Source organism: Chiloscyllium plagiosum, unplaced genomic scaffold (genome assembly GCF_037043375.1).
Source record: "Chiloscyllium plagiosum isolate Xiang-an unplaced genomic scaffold, Cpla_swu_hap1 HiC_scaffold_4, whole genome shotgun sequence".
NCBI classification, from domain to species: Eukaryota; Metazoa; Chordata; class Chondrichthyes; order Orectolobiformes; family Hemiscylliidae; genus Chiloscyllium; species Chiloscyllium plagiosum.
The window spans coordinates 119394387-119417804 of record NW_028270142.1 but is presented as its reverse complement, the minus strand read 5'-3'; the positions used below and the strand labels follow the sequence as shown (position 1 = coordinate 119417804).

Below are 23418 nucleotides of genomic sequence, written 5' to 3'. Positions count from 1 at the left end.
TCTTCTCTGATGAAGGGGGTCAGTGCTCCAAAAGCTTATGATTTCAAATAAACCTGTTGGACTATAACCCGGTGTCATGCGACTTCTGACTTAATGGAAAAGGTGTAGAGGAGCCAATTTGCATAAAAATTACACAGTCTTGTAGAAAGTAAAGTGTTTTGATAATAGGCAACTATACTTATACTATTAACTGTGATGGTAGTCTTTGAAAGGACAGAACTGAGAAAGGTTTCTGAAGACTGTTCAGGAGAATTGCCTTAATCAGTAATGTTTCTGGTACAAAGAGGAATTGTTGCATTCGGTTCTTGGGATCGCAATAGGTCAAGTGTCAGAGAACATTTAGAGTTCAATGCTCACAGCATCACTAAGTTTAAATTAACCATGGAAAAGGCAGAGATTAGAGGATAGCCAGTGTTGTTGTTGTGAGAATAGATCTATCCAAGTAAAGTGAAATCAAAGATTGATTGATGATATTCTAACAAAATAAGAAGCTGCTTGAAATGTGAGATCGTTCAGGTACAGTCAAGACAAATTCCCTCATTGAAAAAAAGAGAAAACTAAGCCAGGGATCATATGAAAAATGTTAGGTTAAGATTACAAGTAAGAACCAGGGTAATTGCAGAAGGTCGAGAGAAAAAGAGGAAAAAAAAAACAATATAATACATAAATAGTGAGGTGACTGGATCGAGTTATGTAAGATCCTGAATGATCTTGGTAAGGTTGCTGTGAATGTTTCAGCTTGTGGGTGAGTCAGGAACAGTGTTCAGAGCAGATATGAGGTGAATCATTTTCTTTCAGAGGTCTGTGTGATTTTGAAAACCTCCGCTTCAGAAGGAGGTGGAGGTGAGCTCATTGAATCTTGGGAAGGTGGAGGTACATAGCTTCTTGTTAAGCAAAGAAGTTAAAGGGCAGATCTTAATAGGAGTCTGAGCAAAGTAAGCAATAATGAAATGTGTTGCAGAATCAGGTGATGAGTGCATCTTTAGAATCATAGAATCCCTACAGTGCAGAAAGAGGCCACCTTGGCCCCTATGAAGACCATCCCAGACCTTACCTCTACCCTATTCCCATAAATCTACATTTACCATGCCCAACAAGTCCACACCGACCCGCTGAAGCGCAACCCACCCATACCCCTACATTTACCCCTTACCTAACACTACGGGCAATTTAGCATGGCCAATTCACCTGACCTGCACATCTTTGGACTGTGGGAGGAAACTGGAGCACCCGGAGGAAACCCACGCAGACACGGGGAGAATGTGCAAACTCCACACAGTCAGTCGCCTGAGGCAGTATTTGAATCCGGGTCTCTGACGCTGTGAGGCAGCAGTGCTAACCATTGTGCCACCGTGCCGCCTAATTATGTGCGAGAAATCTTGATATTTTGATGACTAGGCCAAATACCAGACTGTATGTTATTGGAGATTGGAGACACTGCAGTACTCTCCTCAGAAAAGAAAAGGTGCAAAGGAAATTTAAAACATACATTTGAAATCTTGACAGCTCTAGAGAGAGTAGAGAGAAAATGTCTTCATTGACACAGCTCAAAAATCAACTAATCAATTAAAAAAAGAAATAATGGTGTCATGAGGGAAAAGAAAACATTTTTCACATAGAGGGTGGTTAGAATCTGGAACGCAAAGCATGAGATGATGATGGAGGCAAATACAATCCAGGCTTTCAAAAGATTTTGGGATAAACATTTGAAGAGAGAAGATTTTGAGGGGAGCAGAAATACCTATATAACTCTTTCAAAGACCATAACCATGTCTGCAATTTTCTGATTGTACAGGTATATTATTTCCGTGGGTTATCTTGATACCATGTTTACCTAGATTGATGTATTGACATCTTCAGAACCGATGACCATGAAAGCTTGAGCTCTTAATAGGGTTAGCTTCTTAGACTGAAAGTTGCTGAATAGAGTCTGCTAGAGAAAAAAGGAAAGTACTCCATCAGAAGACTTGACTGAACAATACTAATTCATTCTAGAGAATTGTGACAATTGGGCACTGATTCAAATTAAAGTTAGAGCATTAGACAAAATGTATCAGGTTGTGGCCCAGGCGTTGGGAGAGGCTGATATACTCAAGTAAAAACTTTAGTGAAGGCATTAAAAGATACAAAAAATAAATGAATTGCCATTGTTATGAAATAAGAAGATTTTGTGTTTTAAACTCTTATTTAGTTATTACATATTTGATTTACCAAGAGGGAAAACAACACTTAAAAACTTTTCAGAAAATATTTTCTGCAATTTATGGGAACTCAATGACCAGATAATACAATTTCAGGATGATCTGTAACATATAAACCAAACATTTCCAAACCTTTTGATTAGATTCCAGACTGCAATTGAGTCTAAGTAATCCATTATTCCCAAAGTGAGTCATCCAAGCTCTTTGATTAGATTTGAAGCTAAGGTATCCATTATTCAAAGCATAAAGTCCCAAACTGAATGAATTACTGTTTTCTTTCTCTCCTGACTATGTAAAAAGAAAAAAAACCAGAATAACTTGGAAATGATGGTACTGATAGGAACTGGAGAACCATGATTACAGCATGTAAATGCGTTCAGACCAATTCAGTCATTTTCCAAGATTTACTGCTTCCCTTCTTTTCAAGAGGTCATAAGGTAGACTGCTGTGAAAAGGACAAAAACATTTCTGATGAAATGTAACAAATTAAATTTAATGTGAAGAGATGGACGTTGGAAGGAAGATTAAGGAGAAGTACAATAAACTAATGAAGGAACAAGGAAATCAGAGGTTGAAATATAGAATTCTATGAAGGTGCCAGGAAAGTTGATAAAACTGCTAAAATAAGTGGGATTCTTCACTTGCTAAAAATAGGCAAAAGGAAGGATTTTAACATCCAAACACAGCTTTGATTGAGTCAGATAGAACATTAACATGTAAGTATTTAAAATTCACCTCAAGCTTCCCCCATCCCACCTTGTTCCTTCTTGACCCCTTACTGCAAAATAATTTATGACGGAAGGGTTTTAATGATGATGTATACCTCAGAATTCTTCTTTGCTCTAGTTTTAATGCTGGCTGAGTGGTGTTCCTGGAACTTGGGAAATCTAACCCATAAAAGGAACTGAATGGTGCAACATGGAACACTGAGGGAATTTTCCAAACTGTTTATGGACCATTGCCAACCCAATGACACCTCAGTGTTTCTGTGATCTATTTAGCTTCTGTGACCTTTTTCTCTCCTTCTCTCATTTCTTACCCCCAACATGGATTGTGTCTGCTTCCCTCATCATCCTGAAGCCTCAGCCAATGCCACTCCAATGCCTGATCTGGATAGCCATCCATCAATGAGCTAACTAACCATTCATGGATTCCTTATCTCCTACTCCTTGCTAAAGCTTGACAAAGCCGAGGAAGATCCAATCATTCAGTGTCCTGAATACCAAAATGGTTCTATCTCCATTCAGCTCTCTCCCTACGTCCACATTAATTTCAGTGCCATCGGACACAAAATCATGCAAGCTATGTTAAACCTTTGTAAGTCACTGATTAGGCCTCAAATGGAGTATTGTGTGTAAAAACGTGGTGCCACTGTTAAGAAGGGCGATAAAGACAAGTCAGGAAACTATAGACCGGTGAGCCTGACCTCGGTGGAGGGAATCCTGAGGGACAGGATGTACATGTATTTCGAAAGGCAAGGACTGATTAGGGATAGTCAACATGGCTTTGTGCGTGGGAAATCATGTTTCACAACTTGATTGAGTTTTTTGAAGAAGTAACAAAGAAGATTGATGAGGGCAGAGCTGTGATGTGATCTATATGGACTTCAGTAAGGCGTTCGACAAGGTTCCCCATGGGAGACTGATTCGCAAGGTTAGATCTCATGGAATACAGGGAGAACTAGCCATTTGGATACAGAACTGGCTCAAAGGTAGAAGACAGAGGGTGGTGGTGGAGGGTTGTTTTTCAGACTGGAGGCCTGTGACCAGTGGAGTGCCATAAGGATCGGTGCTGGGCCCTCTAATTTTTATCATTTACATAAATGATTTGGATGCGAGCGTAAGAGGTATAGTTAGTAAGTTTGCAGATGACACCAAAATTGGAGGTGTAGTGGACATCGAAGAGGGTTACCTCAGATTACAACAGGATCTGGACCAGATGGGCCAATGGGCTGAGAAGTGGCAGATGGAGTTTAATTCAGATAAATGCGAGGTGCTGCATTTTGGGAAAGCAAAGCTTAGCAGGATTCATACACTTAATGGTCAGGTCCTAGGGAGTATTGGAGGCATTTGGATGGGCATATGAATAGGAAGGGTTTGGAGGGATATAGGCCTGGTGCTGGCAGGTGGGACTAGATTGGGTTGGGATATCTGATCGGCATGGGCGGGTTGGACTGAAGGGTCTGTTTCCATGTTGTACATCTCTATGCCTCTATGACTCTATGACTCTATGACTCTATATAGGCACTATAATTTAGAGAGATGGTGTGAGGGACCTCAGTTAAATGGTGAAAATGGAGAAAAGATGCAGAGAAATGAAGAGAATATTTGTTTTGATTTGCTCGCTGATGAGGCTCGCATTTGTTGCCCATTCTTTATTGCTCTGGAGAAGGTGCTGGAGAGCTGTCTTCTTGAACCCCTACACTCCTTGGAGGCCTGTGAGAAAAGGACATCCATGATTTTGACCTGGTGACTGTGACGGAATAGTGATATAGTTCCAGCTCAGGATGCCGTATGAGTTGGACAATGGTGACCCTCCAGGGTGACACCTCGGAGGTCCATGCAGAAGAAATTAGAGGGAATGTAGATTGTTAAGGGGCTATAGATGTCAAAGGGAAATGATTGTATTCTTTCTTTCAGCAACTGTCACAGCCTAGCATTTGTGTGGCACAATCTTATTGCCACTTCTCAGCCCAAGCTTAGATGTTGATTGTTAGTTTGCTGCACATACAAGATTGCCTTCAGTGACTTATTGACAAGAACAGGCAAGTCTCTATATACATCAGCACTTTCCAAACTCTTGCTATTAAAAAAAACTCTGCACATCTCTTTCTCCTTCCAAAGTACATTATCTCAAGTTTTTCCACATTATATTCCATCACCCTGTTCTTGCCCATTCACTAAGCCCATCCCAATCCTCCTGAAACCATTTTACCTCTTCTGCACAACATTCTCACTTGATTTTGTACCATTTGCAAATTGGAAATATTAAATTTAGTCCACATATATGTTATACGGTGAACAGATTGAACCCAATTACTGATCCTTCTGGCACCCAATTAGTCACAAGCTATCGACAAGAGAATGACTTTTTATTCCTACCCTGTTTCCTGTCTGTTGTCCAATCATTAATCCATGCCAGTGGATTATCTCCTATCCCATGTGCCTTACTTGTTCTAATTAGTCTTTTGTGGGGATTTTATTAAAAGAGTGTGAAAATCTATGTATGCTACATTCATTGGCTCTCCTTTATCAATTTTGTTAGTAACATCTTCAAACAGCTCCAACTAGTTGTAAAGCTATCCCATCTTTTATGACAGATTTTAGCATTTTCCCTACTTCTAAAGTAAGGCTAATAGGTCAGGTCTGTTGTTCACTGTTTTCTCTCTCACTCCCTTTATAAATAATGGGATGACATTTGCTATTTTCAATCCACAGCAATCATTCCAACGTCTACAGAATGTTGGAAGATAATCATCAATATATCAACTATGTCTATCGCTAGCTCCTACAACACTCTGGGATAAAGACCATCAGCTCCCACAGATTCATCAGTTTCTCCAGTACATCCTTCTTACCAGCACAAATTTCCTTCAGTTCCTCAATCTCTTTTCTCACATGCATCTCCATTTTCTTGTAGCTTCCTCATGAAAACAGACGCATAGTAATCATTTAACTTGTGTGCCATTTCTCTGTTTCACATTCTAGATTGTCTTGACTTCACCAGTAATTGACCCATATTTGTTTGAGCCAGACATTTCCTTTTTATGTACCGCACTTTTACAACTCTTACAGTCCGTTATTATGTTTTATTTTCCCTCGATTCATATCCCATTCATCCTTCCCTTATCAGTTTTTCGATCCTCCTTTGTTATATACTGTGAACCTCTCAATCCTCAGAATTACTGTTATATCTGGCAACTTGTTGAGGTTTGTACCTTGAAGGAATGTGTAGTCACTGTGAGTCATGTAATAATTCTTTAAAGATTATCCATTGTCCATGTACAAGCATGCATTTTAATGTATTTTCCCAATCCACTGCAGCCAATCTGTGCCTCTCATCTTCATCTTTTTCCTTTATACAAAGTTAACTCTCTTGCTTTATAATAAACTACCTCACTTCCAAACAGAATGTAAGTTCCTGTCATATTGTGGTCACTCATCCCAAAATCCTTTCAAGTCTATCTCACTATTTATTATGATCATGGCTGATCATCCAACTCAGTTCCCTGCAACCACAGGACTGTTAGTTTAATCCCTTTAATACTAAGAGCTATGTTTACATTTTTATTGAAATATTTCACTGTTTTGGCCACAACAGTATCCCTACAACATTTCTGGGTGATTTTTTTTTCAACTATGTCCTAATAGGCTTACTCCTTATAGTTAGGCTGTGACCCCTGATTCTGTACTGCCCAGTCATTAGGAAAATTCTTCCTGGATCTATTCTACATAATCTTGTTAGAATTTTATAAGTTTCTGTGAGATCCCTGGCCATTTCTGATTTTCTCTGCTTTCCAGATCAACTCAGACTAGCCAAGCTTCCCAAACTTCAGGAGGCAAGGAAAAATTCTGGAATGGTGACTTGAGAGTTTGGATTCACCAAAGGTGAGAAGTCAGGAGAATAAGAGAGAAATGACAGAGAGCGATAGAGAGAAAGAGAGAGGAATGAGAATGAGAGCTGTGGGAAGAAAGCATTGACAATATCTCAATGAAAACATTTTCATGTCACGTGTGCCCAGTCAAGATCAAAGAGGGAGAGGCAGAGGGCTTGTGTGAGAAGATAAAAAAACTATAGGGAGACAGATTTAACTATGATTTGGTTACAGGAGTTCTTTAATCACTGTGACCAACTGTGCGAAGTTGAATTGAAGGTGTCACTGAGTGGGGAGTCTTCCCTTTGAGAGAAGATATCAATACCCCATACCCAGGTTTCCATCAAGGTTATGCAATCTTCCAGAGGAAGGTCATGGCTGGTGAGGGCCAAATGTGCATTCCAGAAGGAGAAACACAGAAGCATGATAAAAGCAGATTGGCGTAGGTGGTTCCACGTGACCTGTACCAATCTGGGTGAATTGGACAGGGAGGAGATTGGCAAGAATGGACCCCAGCCTGTGATTGTGATGCACTCTGTGTTTCAGCTTATACACAAAGAATGGTAATTTGAGTAAACCAGTGGCAGCCAAGCAACATTTGTGACTTTATTTCTGCAAAATATACCTTGGCTAATGGATTAAGGAAAATGAGATAGAGCAGAAAAGAGCTTGAACTGATTTTCAGACTCCTATCTGACTGACAGATGTCCATTGTTCTGTATGAGAGAACAAATTATCTTTTGAGTTATCAAATGGGGCCTGTCACTAAGTGTCGAGGCAGAGGTTATTTTCTTCTTACTCGATGAGAAGATTGATGAGGTGCCGAAAAGCTTGTGAGAGAAGAAACTGTCTTTCAATTGCCAGTGAAATAAAAGGTTTTATACTTGCTGAAACCTTAATTAAAGATAACCGGTCTTATCTTTTTTGTATTCAACCGAGCCCAACCGAGAGCTTTTCTTGATGTAAAATGGTGTTATTTGAAGAATAAGAAGCATATTTCTAATGAAGACACTGCATTTAACACTTCAGGAAAAGAACACTTAAGAACAGTTAGCTCCACAGAATATTTCTTTAAAGTTGTAAGGAGAGACCTCTCCCAATCCAACCTGTCTCCCTCTGAACTAACTGCACTCCAAGTGCTTAGATCCAACCTTGACTTTGTTATCAAGCCTCCCAGTAAGGGTGGTGCTGTTGCAGTCTGGCGGACCGATCTCTACATTGCACAGGCTGAGCGCCATCTCTCAGGTACCTCCTCCTACCTCCCCCGGGCCATCACCCTACCATGGCACATCAGGCTGTTGTATCAGCTACAGTCATTGACCTCATTTCATCTGGTGATCTCCTCCCTACTGCCTCCAAGCTGATAGTCCTCCAGCCCTACATAGCTCGCTTCTAACTCCTCCCGAAAATCCACAAACAGGACTGCATAGGGAGACTCATTATTTCAGCCTGCTCCTGCTGCACAGATCTCAACTCTTCCTACATTGACTCAATCTTTTCTCCCCTGGTTCAGTCCCCGCCTACTTACATCCACGATTTCTCTGACACTTAATGCCAGTTTTAGAATTTCCAGTTTGCAGGCTCCAGCTGCCTCCTCTTTACTGTGTTTGTACAATCCCTGTACATGTCCATCCCCCAATAGGGTCTCTCTGCTTCTTCCTGGGCCAAAGGCATGAACCACCCCTACACACAACCACCCTCCTCCACTTGGCCGAGTTAATCCTCACCCTGAACAATTTCTCTTTTAACTCCTCTCACTTTCTCCAGTTCAGAGAGATGCCATAGGTATGTGCATGGATAGTTATGGTCTGTCTCTTTATCGGATACATAGAACATTCCTTGTTCCAGTCCTATTCTGGCCCCTCCTCACAACTCTTTCTCCAATATATCAGTGATATAATCGGTGCTGCTTCCCTGTCTTATCCAAAATTGGAAAAGTTCAATGATTTTGCTTCCAATTTCCAACCCTCCCTCACTTTTACCTGGCCCATCTCTGACTCCTCCTTGCCATTCCTTGACATCTCTGATTCCATTTCTGGGGATAAACTAGCTACCAATATCCACTATAAACTGACTGACTCCCTCAGTTAACTGGACTATACATCCTCGCACCCTGTTTCCTATAAAGACGCCATTCCATTTTCCTAGTTCCTCTGTCTCCATCACATCTGTTCTGATGAGGCCAACTTCAACAAAAGAACCTTAGAAAAGTCCACCTTATTCCTCAACGGAGGACCCCCCAACACCATTATCGACTGGACCCTCAGGTGGGTCTGAGCCATCTGCCGCACCACAGCCCTCAACCCCTCTCTTCCCCTTCACAACAGCAATATTGTTCCACTTGTTCTCACTTACCATCCCACCAGCAGCCACATCCAGAAGATCATCAGCCACCATTTCCGCCACATCCAGTGAGATACAACCACCAGACACATGTCCCCCTCCTGTCCCTTGTCTGCCTTCCATAGGAGCACGCTTCCACTGGGGCACCCTCGTCCACTCTTCCTTCAGTACTCCCCCCTGGCACCTTGCCCTGCAACCATTGAAAGTGTAACACCTGCCCACTTACCTCCTCCCTCCTCAGTATCCAAGGGCTCAAACATACCTTCCAGATGGAGCAGCATTTTACCTGCACTTCTCACAATTTAGTTTATTGCATTCGCTGCTTACAATATAGTCTCCTCTACATTAAGGAAAACAAAGTGTAGATGGAGTGATTGCTTCACAGAATATCTATGTTCTGTTACAAAAAAGACCCTGAGCTTTCAGTTGTCTATGACTTTAATACACCACCCTGTTCCCTGACAAACATCTCTGTCTCAAGCTTGCTGCAGTGCTCCAGTGTAACTCAGCGCAAGCTGGAAGAACACCACCTCATTTTCCACGTGGGAACCCTAAAGACCTCTGGACTCAATATCAAGTTCAATACTTTTAGGGTCTGACCTCCTCCATGCCCTAGCCCTCTACCCCACACACCAGGCCTTGTTACCACATGGTCTGCCGTTACACATTGCTTATTGTTAGCCACTAATAGTCTCCATTAAGAGCTATTCACTCTCCTTGTTGGATCGTTAAAACTCCTTTGTCTGTCCAACTGTTCTTCTCTCTCTTTGGCTCTGTCCCCACGTATTGTTTATTCCTTGCCCCTCCCCCACCCTATTTTCTGCATATGAACCAATATTTTATTGTCTACCATCAGTTCTGAGGAAGGGTCACCAGACTCAAAGCGTTAATTTTGATTTCTCTTCACAAATGCTGCCAGACCTGCTGAGTTTTTCAAACAACTTATGTTTTTGTTTCTGATTTAAAGCATATGCAGTTCTTTCAGTTTTAACATTATTAATTTATTTCTTGTAGCCACCAATTGTGTAACAAGCTAATCCAATGATAAATGTGTAATGTACCTCAGGAGAAGTTTTCTGATTAATTGTTGGCCTAGCCAAATCTGTCCACTCAGCCATCATTTTGGTCTCCAGGTGTTAAGTGTCGGCTCCTTCCTCATAAGTCAGCATTGGAGACAGGGCGAATGGTAAGGCTCACAGGTTTGAAGCCTCATGTTTGTTTACTGAGAAATTTGCCCAGTTCAATTCACAACTGTTAGGTCCGCACATCTCACCTCTTTGATCCTGCCATCTATAACTTCTCTAGGTCCCCTCAAACATCCCATTCTCTCCTTTGAAACCTCCATTCGTTCCCCCCCCACTTTGTGCTTCCTGCATATTCTATGATCTTCCCTGTCACCTCTTATCTCCCAAGCCCCTTCATGCCTCCATATTTGTCCCAGACAGTCCAGGATTCCTGTGCACCCATATCTCCGATGATGCCTCCACGTCTCACGATTCACTCGTGCCTGCTTCATGCCACATCACATTTCACCACTCCCCTCCAGGCTGCCCTACTTCCTTCAATATCTCTATCATCCCCATTCTCATGCTCCTGCCTGCAACTGCATTAACAGACACACATTGTACAAATAGCCATTTATCTCATTTTCCAGATTCCCTCAGTGTGAATGCTTCATTGATATTCAAGACTGACTATTGGGCTCATCCCAGCAGGGATTTGTTTACGTTTACAAAGAGAAGTACTACCTCTGTGTGAATAAAAACTGAAAGAACTGCAGAGGCTGAAATTAGAAACAAAAATTGGAATTCCTCTAAAAGTTCGGATGGTCTGGCAAAACCTGTGGAGAGAAATCAGAATTAACATTTTGGGTCCATTGACCCTTCCTCAGAACTACCTTTATGTAATTGGCACTCTTACAAGATTGTGCTAAGTTATTGTTCCTTTGATTTATTTTTTTCAATATCCATTTCATTATTTGGACAAGAGCGAGAGATGTGAAGTGACCTATTGCTCTTTTTTCTGTTGATATTATGAAAGCTTATGTTTAATTGCCACTTTTGTTGGGTTTGTAAGAAGGGCAGTGTTTCTTCAAAGGATTTTTTCAACAACTACTTATTATCTTGCCAGTTTCGGCAACATTTCAAAGATTTGTGCCACAATACGTGGCTCTTTGTGTTTTTGTGAAGCTCCTTTGGGAAGTTTTATTTAATCATAACACAGGCGCTACATAAATACAAATTGTTTTTGTTGAATTGACTGATTGCTGCACAAGTGGTAAAAGTAGGCATTACTATGATTTAGATGGAGAAGGAGGATCGACCAAATGTTCGGCTTTAATTGAATTCTCCACATTACAGTGGTAGCTACACTTCAAGAAAACCACATAATTGGCTGTAAAGCGCTTGCAGACATACTGAGATTATGAAACATTCTTCTAAATCAGCGACAGCTGCCTAATTTAAATGAATCAGCAAGGTCCACTTAGCTGAGTGCCAAATGGTTTGTGTGTTCAACCCTCTGAATGATGCATTGCATGAACACTGTGGGTCTCGGCACCTTGTACCTGGAATAATGGAGAAGCAGACTCCCAATAGAATGCAATGTACTTTTCTCTTTAATCATCCATGAGTTGTGAGCATCATTGGCTAAGACAACCTTTACCGCTCACATCACTAAATACCCTGGAAATAGTAATGAGTGATGAGCTAACTTCTTGAGTCCCTCAGTCCCTCAGAGTGGACGTATGCAAATAATGCCAACATATCCATCAGTCAGGAAAGGAATGAATATGAAAGGTGGTGAATTGAGTGCCAATCAAGTGAGCTTCTTTGTTCTGGATGACGTTGATCCTCTTACTGGTGGAGAAAGCTTATGTTATGAGTACTGGTGGAGTGCATCCAACCAAAATATTCCATCAAATTCTACTTTGTGCTTTGTAGATGGTGGACAGGCACTGAGAGTCAGGAAGTGAGTTATTCACCATAGAACCACCAGCCTGCCTCTTTTAACTGTTGCTGGTCCAGTTCAGCGTTTGGTTGACAGTAACACCCAGGATCTTAATTGTAGGAGATTCTAAATGGTAATATTATTGAATGTCAAGAAGTTATAGTTGGCTTCGTTCTTGTTTGACATAGTCTTTGTCTGATACTTCAGTAGCATGAATCTGAGGACTACAGATGCTGGAGATCAGAGTCAAGAGTGTGGTGCTGGAAAAGCACACCCTGTTAGGCAGCATCCGAGGAGTAAGAGGATCAACATTTCAAGCATAAGCCCCTCATCAGGAACATCACTCCTGATGAAGAGCTTATGCTTGAAACGCCGATTTTGAATGTTACTTGACCCTATCAGGTGAAGCTGAATATTGGCTTGCTGCAGATGTACATGATCTACTCCATAATCTGAGGAGTCATTGACAATATCCCCATTTCTGACCTCATGATGGAGAAATCCTGCTGTGATATCCTGGGACTGAGAGGATTGACCTTTAACAATCACAACTTTCTTTGTATTTTTTTAGATTAGATTAGATTCTCTACAGTGTGGAGACAGGCTCTTTGGCCCAACAAGTCCACACCGACCCTCCGAAGAGTAACCCACTCCGACCCATTTCCCTCTGACTAATGCACTTAATAGTATGGGCAATTTAGCATGGCCAGTTCACCTGACCTGCACATCTTTAGACTGTGGGAGAAACCGGAACAAACTCCACACAGACAGTCACCCGAGGCTGGAATCGAACCTGGGACCCTGGTGCTGTGAGGTAGCAGTGCCAACTACTGAGCCACCATGCCATCCAAGAGATGGCACCTAAAGAATGGTGACTCCTACAGTGGTGGGTCTGACACAAGTTGCGGTGAGACAGTAGAGGTACACATGTCATTGGTGAGCCAGCTCAGCACTCAGCACTCATGGCTGAGGCATCAGAATGAAGATCGCTCTCTTTCAGTTGTATCTTTCTATTCTTTTTATTCTTAAACTATTCAAAATGGCACCAGATTATGGATACAATTGAAGATTTTCACTGTATTTTACTATATTATTCACTGTGAAATGCAAGTGACAATAAATCAATCAATTGAATAAATCCTTCATTTCATCACTGAGCAGGATATTGATAGGCAAATGTCTCTTGATAACAATGGTGATGGCCCCTTCCAACATTTAGCTGCTGATCAAAAGTAGACTCATAGGATGATCATGGCTGGATTCGATTTGTGCTACCTTTTGTGGACAGGATATGCCTGAGCAATTTTCCATATTGCTGTGTCAATGTAATTGGTGTCTGGGATGGTCTGTCCTGACAACAGCCTCCTTGATCAGCTATATGTTAAAGAGCCATTGTCAATCTGTTCATTATAACTTTTTAAAAAATTCACAATTAGAATGAATGAGGCAGTAGATAATAGCAAGTGTGATATCATTTTTTACTTGCCACTCTTCATTATGTATTACAACAGTAATAGCTTTTAAGTGAAGATATATTATATTTTAATCATTCAACGTGTGGAGAATTGTGACAATGCTATCTGAAAATTTCTCAGTTAAACAATGATTTTTAATTACGTATGAAGCCACTCCGAGGAACCGTGGCTTAAGTGTGTTGCTTTTGTACTATTTTACAATAATTAAACCACCTGGAAATATTTATCAGAAAGCAACACTGAACTAATTAGGAAAGAGAAAAACTGGGAAAGTTCTTTTTTAAGGAAAGGATCTGCTAATTTGCTCAGACCCATCTTCTACTATTGCTCAAAGACAAGCCCTGTCCTACAATCTTGGTTCACACATGAAGAATTATCAGTTAATTGAGCAGAGAGAGAGCTTCTGGTAACTCTGTAGCTACATTCCAGCGTGAGACCAGTCCTTCTGGAGAAAATGGCCACTGGCATTGTATCAAAGCTCAGCAGTGACAGATTAACTGTTCCCCTTGAAAAAGTTAATACCTTCAGGAGATCAAAGCAGAAAACTGGGAGGAGATAACCAAGTGATAGTCATATTAACAATAATTATGTTGCACTACATTTAACATCTGCTACCATATCCTTTCCAGTTTAGCTACTGGAGCCATTGGCCCTTGGCTGCTGTTGAGATTTCATGCATGCATGCTCCTAAATATCACAATTTTGACAATAAATTGTGATGCCTCAATTAAAATCTTATATCACACATGTTACTATCTCCTATTGTATTCACAATGGAATATGAACATTTCAGAAATAAAGCAACATTTGGAAAATCAGCTTTACAATATCATAATTTTATTTTGACCCTTCATTCTCTTCAAGCGTGGCTTTTTACCGGGGACCTAAGACCAATAAATTTGCCTCTACTTGTCTCCAATTGTTGGAGGGATTAAAAAGTAGAATTGGAACCATCAACATTTTTTGAATTATCAGTGACAATATTTTCCTTGGCTTCATTCCTTACTTTCTCCAACATTCACACACTTCAGCTAATCTAGAATTCCATCTCTTGCAAACTGACTTGTACCAACTAAACTTCACCCATCCCTTTTACCCAAGTGATCCTGGTGCATATTTTTTTCACATTTTCCACAGTCCATTGCAATCCTAGTCGACTGATGTTCTCCATAACATAATTCTTTGTCAGTGATCCCTTAACCCTGCCCGCAGGTGGAATTCTAGACCTTCATTTTTCCTTCAGTCACTATGGGCTGAATTAGGGTCAAGCCCCTTCCCCAATTTGGTTGCCTTGTGCTGCAGCCATTTAATGGATACCTTGAATTGGTTTGAGAATGTTTTACCTTTGAGAACTGCCAAACCAATGACCATCAGCTTTCTTGTCTCAGCAGCACCACCTGGTACTGTGGCCACAGCTGGAACTGCAAATAGTCCCCAAAAGAAGTCGAGCCTTGGATCTAAGACGGGGTAGGTTTAGTGTCTTGTTGGGTTCAGATTGGCAGATGCCTGGAAGGAGGGAAAGACATAAATCGACAGGACAAGAGAAATGAGGAAACATTGAGGAAGAGCATTGGGAATTATGGGACGGTTTTGCCTGTGGGCACAGGCTACCAAAAGGAAGGCACCTTACATGTCTAGCTACCAGTTCACTGTGTTTGACCTGGTGAGCTGAACACTTGGCACTCGCCTTCACTATCAATTCTTAATGGCAGTTAGAGGAGATACTGGAAGGGATGGGCAGGTCTGGGTAAGAAGAACAGTGCTAATGCCATAGCGCCCTGTTTTATGGCCTGTCATCCAGCCCCACACTGACTATAACATGCTCAACAATCTAAATCCTCTTCCAAAATCCTTCTCTTTACTTGCTGTCTCCAAGCCATAAAAAACCTGCTTAAAAACTCTTCCAAATTTTTGATGGTTCTTTCATTTTCTTTCCATTCACTGCTCAAAATATACTGTTTTTTTGAGTTCTTTTAAGTGTTATACAGACAAAATGTTATACAGACATCTTCTCATCACTATCAGCCACATTAAATCATCGCATTCAAATTTCACCATCTACCATAGTGGATTTAAACTCATGTCCCCAGAACTTTTTTCCAGGAGCTCTGAATTGTTGGTATCATGATAGTGCCATCCTTCTGAGTTTGATCTTAACTCTTGGTAAGAATCCCTCTTTTACATGGTCCTAAGCAAAGTCATTTTGGGAAGGTTACTTTCTGACAGCAACTCTTCACAAGGAAATCCATTCAAAACCATTGTACTGTGATCTACTGTGGATTCTGTTCCCGACTGTAGTTTATATCTTCATCCAAATACACAGTATCTGTTTAATACAACACTATTATGTGTTATGAATAGTCCCTGGATGAACACCCATAATTTATGATGATCATGGTTGAGTAGAGATGAGCTGGCTCCACTTCTTTAATATTTTCTAATCAACCAGTTCAGAATGTTATGAGACACCTTTGGGGCACCTGGGACTTGAACTTCGCCCTCCTGGTTCAAGGGTAGGTTAGGGACATTTTCATTGTGCATCTTTATTCATTCCCTCTCTTAATTAGTCATAACAAGATTAGTTCAACAAAGAGTCTCTTTCCTTATGGATGCCTTTACCCAGCCCAAATGCACTTATGTTTTAAAAGGTGACAATTTAACCTTAACTTATGGAGAAACTGTGATTATTGACTACTACAGGGAGCGGTAACAGTAAGCATATATATATTTATATTATATATTATACATCTATAAAAAATGAGATTTGAGTCCAAAAGATGAACATTAAAATGCAATTTGCAAGTCAGTCTTTGGCTTATCCATGACAAATCGATTGTGAAATGGCACAGCTATTAAGGTAGTTGGTTTTGGTAGCACTAACATTGGCAGCACATTAGTCATTTGGAAATCTTGGTTTCGCAGTTAGCTCAAAGAAATTTGCTCAGTTTTCTTTAACAGTGGTGTTGCTGACTTGACGTATTTTCAGCAGAGGTACTTTATTTCTTTAACCACACATGCACAGGTGTCTAGATGTTTCAACGTCACAACACATTTTGGCAACAGTGGAACTTGAACCACAAACTTATACGCTGGCACACTATTCTCTAACAAAAACAGAAGTTGTTCAAAAAGCTCAGCAGGTCTGTCAGCATCTGTGCAGAGAAATCAAAGTTAACATTTCAAGTCAGGTGACCCTTCCTCAGAACTATTCTCTAACCTATTAGAAGGTAGGGACAATGGTTTCAGCAACTAGGAATTAGTGAGGACTGCAGATGCTAGAGAGTCAGAGTCAATAAAGTGTGGTGCTGGAAAAGCACAGCAGGTCAGGCAGCATCAGAGGAGCAGGAGAGCCGACCTTTCAGGCAGGATCTTTCATTGTATCTGGGGAGGGGGAAGCGGGCTGAGAAATAAATACGGGGAGAAGTGGTGGGGCTGGGGGAAAGATAGGTGGGTTGGTGATAGGTGAATGGAGGTAGGAGGTAATTGTGATATTTTGGTGGGAAGTGTGGAGCAGTAGGTGGGAAGGAAGATGGAAAAGTAGACAAGTAGATCAGGTCAAGAGAGCAGTGCTGAGTCAGAGAGTTAGATCTGGGATGGGGTAGGGGGTGGAGAGGTCGGAAAATGGTGAAGTCAATGTTGAGGCTGTGTGGTTCTAGGGCCTCAACATTTGGGTCCTGCCCTCAGATACTGCCTGACACGCTGTTCTTTTTCTCGTGTCATACTTTATCGACAATGGCTTCAGTATGTCTTTACCCGCTTTTTTATATAGTTCTGAATGATAAATCATAAATCTGTTCTTAACCCAGAATTGTCTTTCTTTTAATTCATAGCATGTCCATAGACTGGAACACAACCCATGGAAGATCAGAGTTCAGTTGTTTTGAATAGCCTTTTGTTTTGAGGTGTTGCTGTCTGAAGTTCCCTTGACACTCCTCAGGGACAACTTTCCATGATCTCTCCCAACATAATCCGTGCAGGAATTTTAGAATCCTGCTGAATCTACATGCACAGCAATCCTTTGGCTTTCTTTAAAAGAAAATATGTTGTTCTTAAAAATCCATAAGTAAATTTCGGATTGTGATTCATTTCATAATAGAAACTAAGCCATGTTTTACAGTGAGAAATGTTCACTTATATTGATAATTCATAGGAACAGTAATTCCTTTCTGCATTGGCTTTACATTCTTTTTGCCTTCATGAAGGATTAATCAATGGTTGAAAAATATTCAAATTTTTATTCTCTTCCCAACAGGCTGGTCTTTACAGTGTATAGGGTCATTAATTCTCACCACCTCGCTCACACCATTCCTCCAGGATTATGTTAGATTGTCATAGCAAGGATTGCAGCTTTGTTGGCATTGTGCTCTTGATTGACTGCTTGATATTACTTCATTGTAGTGAATTTTCAACTTTATGTTTTTTAGTCTATTACAGCAAGGCTTTGATAGATCTACCCAATTCCCCCTTGAGTGTCCAGTGCTGCATTGTTCTCTTTACATTTTGTCAGCTTTTCATTTTTTTTATGAGTACATGAAAATCTATTCCCTCTGCATAAAGAATTTTATTTGTAGTGAGGCCTGAAGGCTCTTTCTAAAAAAAAAGTCATTGGTTATTATAGTTCTGTGATATTGATACTTTGCACATTCTTTATTTGTGAGTTGAAACTGACCTAATCCTCACTTAGAATTAGCAATCGTATACTCTTCAAAAGGGGTCACTGGATATTTAACCATTATTAAAAACCCTGGATAGTGTTATCCTGTTCTTACCTCAAAGACATTGGGATCACCAGCAGCACCCTTTTCACTGTGACTGCTGAGATCAGTAACTGAAAACCGACTAAAGACCTGGGCTATTAACTCTACAGCTCTCAAGTTCGTACAAAACCAAAAGCAGTGAGTCTATTCTAAAGTACAATCGATATCAGCACGTGAAGCTAATACAATAAAAAGATGAACTTCAAAGCCACAGGTACCCTTCACTTTCACGCATGTTTTCGACATTTCTCATAAGCAGTAGGTGTTCCTCTCAGAGATGGAAGCATTGTGTATAAATATGATACCAACTTTATATGCTGCAAATTGTATTGGCCTGTTCTAGCTCCAACCACTATTCTGAGAGGGTTTGATTTTCATGCCAGCTAGTTACCATTATTGTCACCTTACCAGGCAGCAAATCCCCAGTGATCAGAGTGGTGGACCTTCCAGTGGTAATCCATGGGCACAGCAATTGCTGCTGAGGATTCTGTTCTTGAGCCATGCAGCCTTGTAATAGGAAGCCCGTTAATGAAAGCATCCCTCAACATTTCCACATCTCCCTCACACCACCCTAACCTCCAGCGTAGGGGACTCACTGGGAGGCGGCCATGATCTAACTGGTGATATCATCATGTTGCAGGTGTAGTGATTGGAAGAAAGTCAGCCAGATGGCTCTCATAGAATATGAGATCCCTGACTGGGGCTGTTATTCTGGTCCAATCGAGGTGTCCTGGCTGACAGACATAGAAGTTCGGTTCACTCCAGGATCTGGCTCTGAGGAAGCTGAATCAGTGTCAAGGACTGTCCACGTGTAGATAAAGGGAGACTTGGTGATGAGATACCAGCCTCTGTGGAGTTATTTCAGTAGCGACAAGATAAAAGTGTGAGTTGGGATAAGTATTTCTGCCATCATAGTATTATTTGGGAAGCTTGACTCATTCAATCCTGTCTTTGGTGACTGGGCCCAGTATGTGGAAGGAATGTGTTATTCTTTCAAGGCAAATGACGTTGGGGCCGATGAAAAGCAATAAGTACTTCTCCTGATAGCTTGTGGACCCGGAGCTTTTTCGGTTCTTAGGAGCTGAACTTTCTCTGAGGCACCAGATACTAAAACCTTTCAAGAGTTGAAAGATTTAGTTAAGAAATATTATGTCCAAAGCCTCCTAAAATTCTGAGATGCTATCAATTTTACTTTGCAATTCAATAACTAGGAGAAAGTGAGGACTGCAGATGCTGGAGATCAGAGCTGAAGAAGGGCTTATGCCCAAAACGTCGATTCTCCTGTTCCTTGGATGCTGCCCGACCTGCTGCGCTTTTCCAGCAACACATTTTCAATTCAATAACTAGGGAATCCATGTTGGGAATTTTGATGAGGTTAAGACGGCTGGCAGAGGAATGTGACCTTGGTTTAACCCTTAATGAGAGGCTGAGAGACCATTTTATTTGTGGAATTAGTGATGTAACCGTACAAAAATACTTACTAACTGAAGCCCAACTGGACTTCAAACAGGCACTACGACTAGCTTTATCCCTGGAAAGTGCGACGAGTGGAGTTGCAGGATATTCCAATGAGAGTGAACACCCTCGCCAGCCCCACTGAGCTTGGGAACACCACTCAAGTGAAGGCAATTCCAGAGCTTCACTCAGGACATATCCTGAGCAGAGGGACCCTCGGTCAGCCCACAACCAAACTCAAAACAAAGCCAAGCCTCATCCAAATGGTTAACATTTTCTTGAGGATCCAGGCCAGCAAGCTATTGTACTTGCTGCCAGTAATAGGACTCAAAAGAGTCCCACTAGACCTAAATGTAGTAAGAGAACTCATAGGCTGATATCCAGGAGAGTGCACACCCTGAAACATCTACCTACATCTGGTTTCAAACAGTTACGTCACTTAGCAATGTCAAAATCAAGCAAAATAAATATCTAATTAAATAGTCACCCCGTTCTAATGGAAGTCGATACTGTGTAGCCAAATTCACTCTGGACTTAAACTTTATGTTTATGCAAGACCCCAGCTAGACTGAGAACCTATACTGGGGAACCTTTACGGATTAGGAGTACAACTTTGGTTCCAGTCTCTTTCTTATGAGAGGCAGCTGGTTCAGTTACCACCAATTATAGTAAAAGGCTTGAGCCCAAACTCGATGGGGTGAAATTGGTTGAGGAAGGTTCACCTAGATTGGCTCAACACTTTTTGATTAGAAAATGGCTGCTTGAGTCCTAATTAAATGCCCTGAAGTTTTTCAGGAAGGTCTAGGGACTATCAATGGAACCAAGGCCACCTTCCATGTTGATCAGAAAGCAATTCCACAATTCTGCAAGGCCACCCAATGCTATTTGTCAAACAGGCAAAAGCAGAGGCAGAAACCAGAAGGCTGAAAGGTGAAGGAATCATCAAACCAATCCAGTTTGCAGAATGGGCAGCACCGGTCATATCGAACGTGAAACCCAATGGATCAGTTTGCCTTTGTGGGGATTTTGAACAAATGATAAACCACTTTACACAGCTGGATAAATGCCCAATCCCTCACACAGAGGATTTATACTCAAAGCTGACAGGGAGGCTGTCCTGCACGAAGCTGAACGTGAGCCATGTATTCTTGCGGCTAGATGAGGAACCTCAGAAGTGTACTGCAATTAATACCCATAAGGGTCTGTACTAATATACAAGGTTGCCATTTAGGGTATCATCAGTCATTGCAATTTTTCAGCAGACAATAGAGCAAATTTTACAAGGTCTACCCTAGGTCACCATTTATTGAGATGACATTCTACTAAAAGGGAAGACTAATAAAGAGCACTTAGAGAACTTGGACATGGACCTTAGCCATTTCTTCCAGGTGGGTGTATGACTTGGAAGGGAAACCTGTGCATTCCAGGCAACCCAGTAACCTACTCGGGTTGCAGAATAAACAAGGCCAGGTTACACCCATTGAAAGGTAAAGTGAGGGTGATTAAAGGTGTCCCGCCTCCCACGGTTGTACCAAAGTTTAGGGTTATCCTTGGGCTGGTGAATTTTAATGGGAAGCTTAGAAATAACCTGGCTTCTCTCCTGGAACCTGTGCATCAATTCTTAAATAAAAGGTCAACCTTGGGAATGGTCCTGTAGCCAAGCCATGACTTTCAGGGATGTGAAGAAACAGCTTTCATCCTCTAATGTTTTGGCACAATATGATCCCAAGTGAGATCTATTGTTAACATGTGATGCCTCCCCATCTGGCATCAGGATAGTATTAGCTCATAGTAGCTGAACGGAGAGGAACATCCCATGGTGGCTAATGCAGAGCTAATGCAAATTTGCCCTGATAGAGAAGGAAGGTTTGGTATTCATATTTGGAGTCAGGAAGTTTCACCAATACTTTTACGGTTGTAAATTTATAATCGTAATGGTCCACAAACCCCTGCTATGTCTACTTAGGGAGGACAAGGCGGTGCCGCCCATAGCTTCAGGCCAAATTCAGGCAGATACACCACCGACGGTACTGTCACTGGAAGAGTCCATAACGGTTTGAAATTTTCTGGATGCACTTACAGTAACAGCTGACAATATCAGACTTTGGACACAGAAAGATCTTTTCCTGGTAAAGCTGGTGGTGATGGGGGAATCCAAAGGAGTGTCACAACCAGGATTGAAACCTGTTTGGACCTGGAGAAACCAGATCACAGCAGAAGACCAGCATATCATTATGGGGAGCAAGAGTGATTGTCTTCACCTATGATTCTGCCACCGTGAAGTGCACAGGGTCATCGAGTGTTGTCTAAAATGAAGATATTGGTGAGAATATATGTCTGGTGGCCAGGATTGGATGCAGACATAGCCGTGTTGGTGAGGCAGTGCCCAGAATGCCAATAAGGACAACAATTGCCACCAGCAGCTCCCCTACATTCATGGAAATAGCCAAGTAAACCTTAGACTCAGTTACACATTGACTATGCAGGTCCTTTCACTGACTCATTGCTATTAGCCATTGTGGATGCCCACTCAAAGTGGCTGAACGTGCATGGAATCCACTCGTCAAACATGGGGACAGCAATGGAAAAACTGCGCACATCTTTTCCAAAATGTGGACTCCCAGAAATATTAGTCACAGATAATGGGCCATTTTTTACCAGTAGGGAACTTAAGTATTTTGTAAAGTCTAATGGTATTCATCAAAAAGAACAGCTCCATACCATCCAACATCCAAAAGTCTGGCAGAAAGAATAGTCCAAACTTTGAAGGCACACTTAAAGAAAAAGCCTACAATTCACTGGAGACTAGATTGTCCCAGTTCTGATTTGATTGTAAAACAATCCCTCATTCAACTACAGGGATAGCTCCAGCAGTGTTGCTAATGGGGAGAAGACTCTGCACCAGGTTAAATCAGACCTTTCCGAACCTTTGCATGGGGGAGGGGAGTGAATCGGCATCAGGAAAACCAATGTCAGACACCAAACTCTGCTAAGCAAAAGAGACACTTTATTGAAGGGAATGAAGTTTGTTATAGGAACCATAGGAATGACCCTGCATGGGTAAGAGACATGGTCAATGCGAGGTCAGGTCTAGTAATGTTTAAGTTTGGGTAATAATGTCTAAAGTATGACAGTCATGAACAAACACATGGACCATATGAAAGCTGCAAACTCGTAAACGGTGATAATGAGTTTCCTGATTGGGGCTGTTAATCTGATCCAATCAGGGAGCCCTGGCTGACAGATAGGAATAGGGATGTCGGTGTCCACCGACACCCTGGAGTTGTTCAGGGAGAGGTGGGTGCCGCAGGGAGTGGAGTGCATTATTTCCCCCTCCAACTCTATTTTGATTTAATCCCTGCCCTCCCCTTCACTGTTTGATCACATAGCCCTTTGATGTGAAAGGCACTGCTTGTCACAGCTACTCGGGTGTTTCTTTTCTTCCTGGTGGTGGAAATTTGAATAAAGATTCATGCACCTTGTGTCTTTCACTGTGTCTCACACCTGTACACACACAGCATAGGTGAAAGAAAAAAAAAGACAGAGAGCCAGAGGTTCTGAGGGAAAAAAGGAACAGGAATGCCACACATCATGTTCACCATGTGAGTTGGCTCTGAGGGAGCATGATCAGTGGCAAGATCTCT

At 41.5% G+C, this 23418-nt stretch overlaps 1 long non-coding RNA gene across 1 annotated transcript in view; it reads right to left on the bottom strand.

Moving 5' to 3' along the window:
- Positions 1-1904: 1904 nt before the first annotated feature.
- Positions 1905-23418, bottom strand: part of LOC148150475 (uncharacterized) — a 124414-nt gene continuing 102900 nt past the window's right edge. Inside the window, exon 3 of the long non-coding RNA XR_015756860.1 lies at positions 1905-1933. This is a non-coding gene — a long non-coding RNA (uncharacterized LOC148150475). The remainder of the gene's footprint in view (positions 1934-23418) is intronic.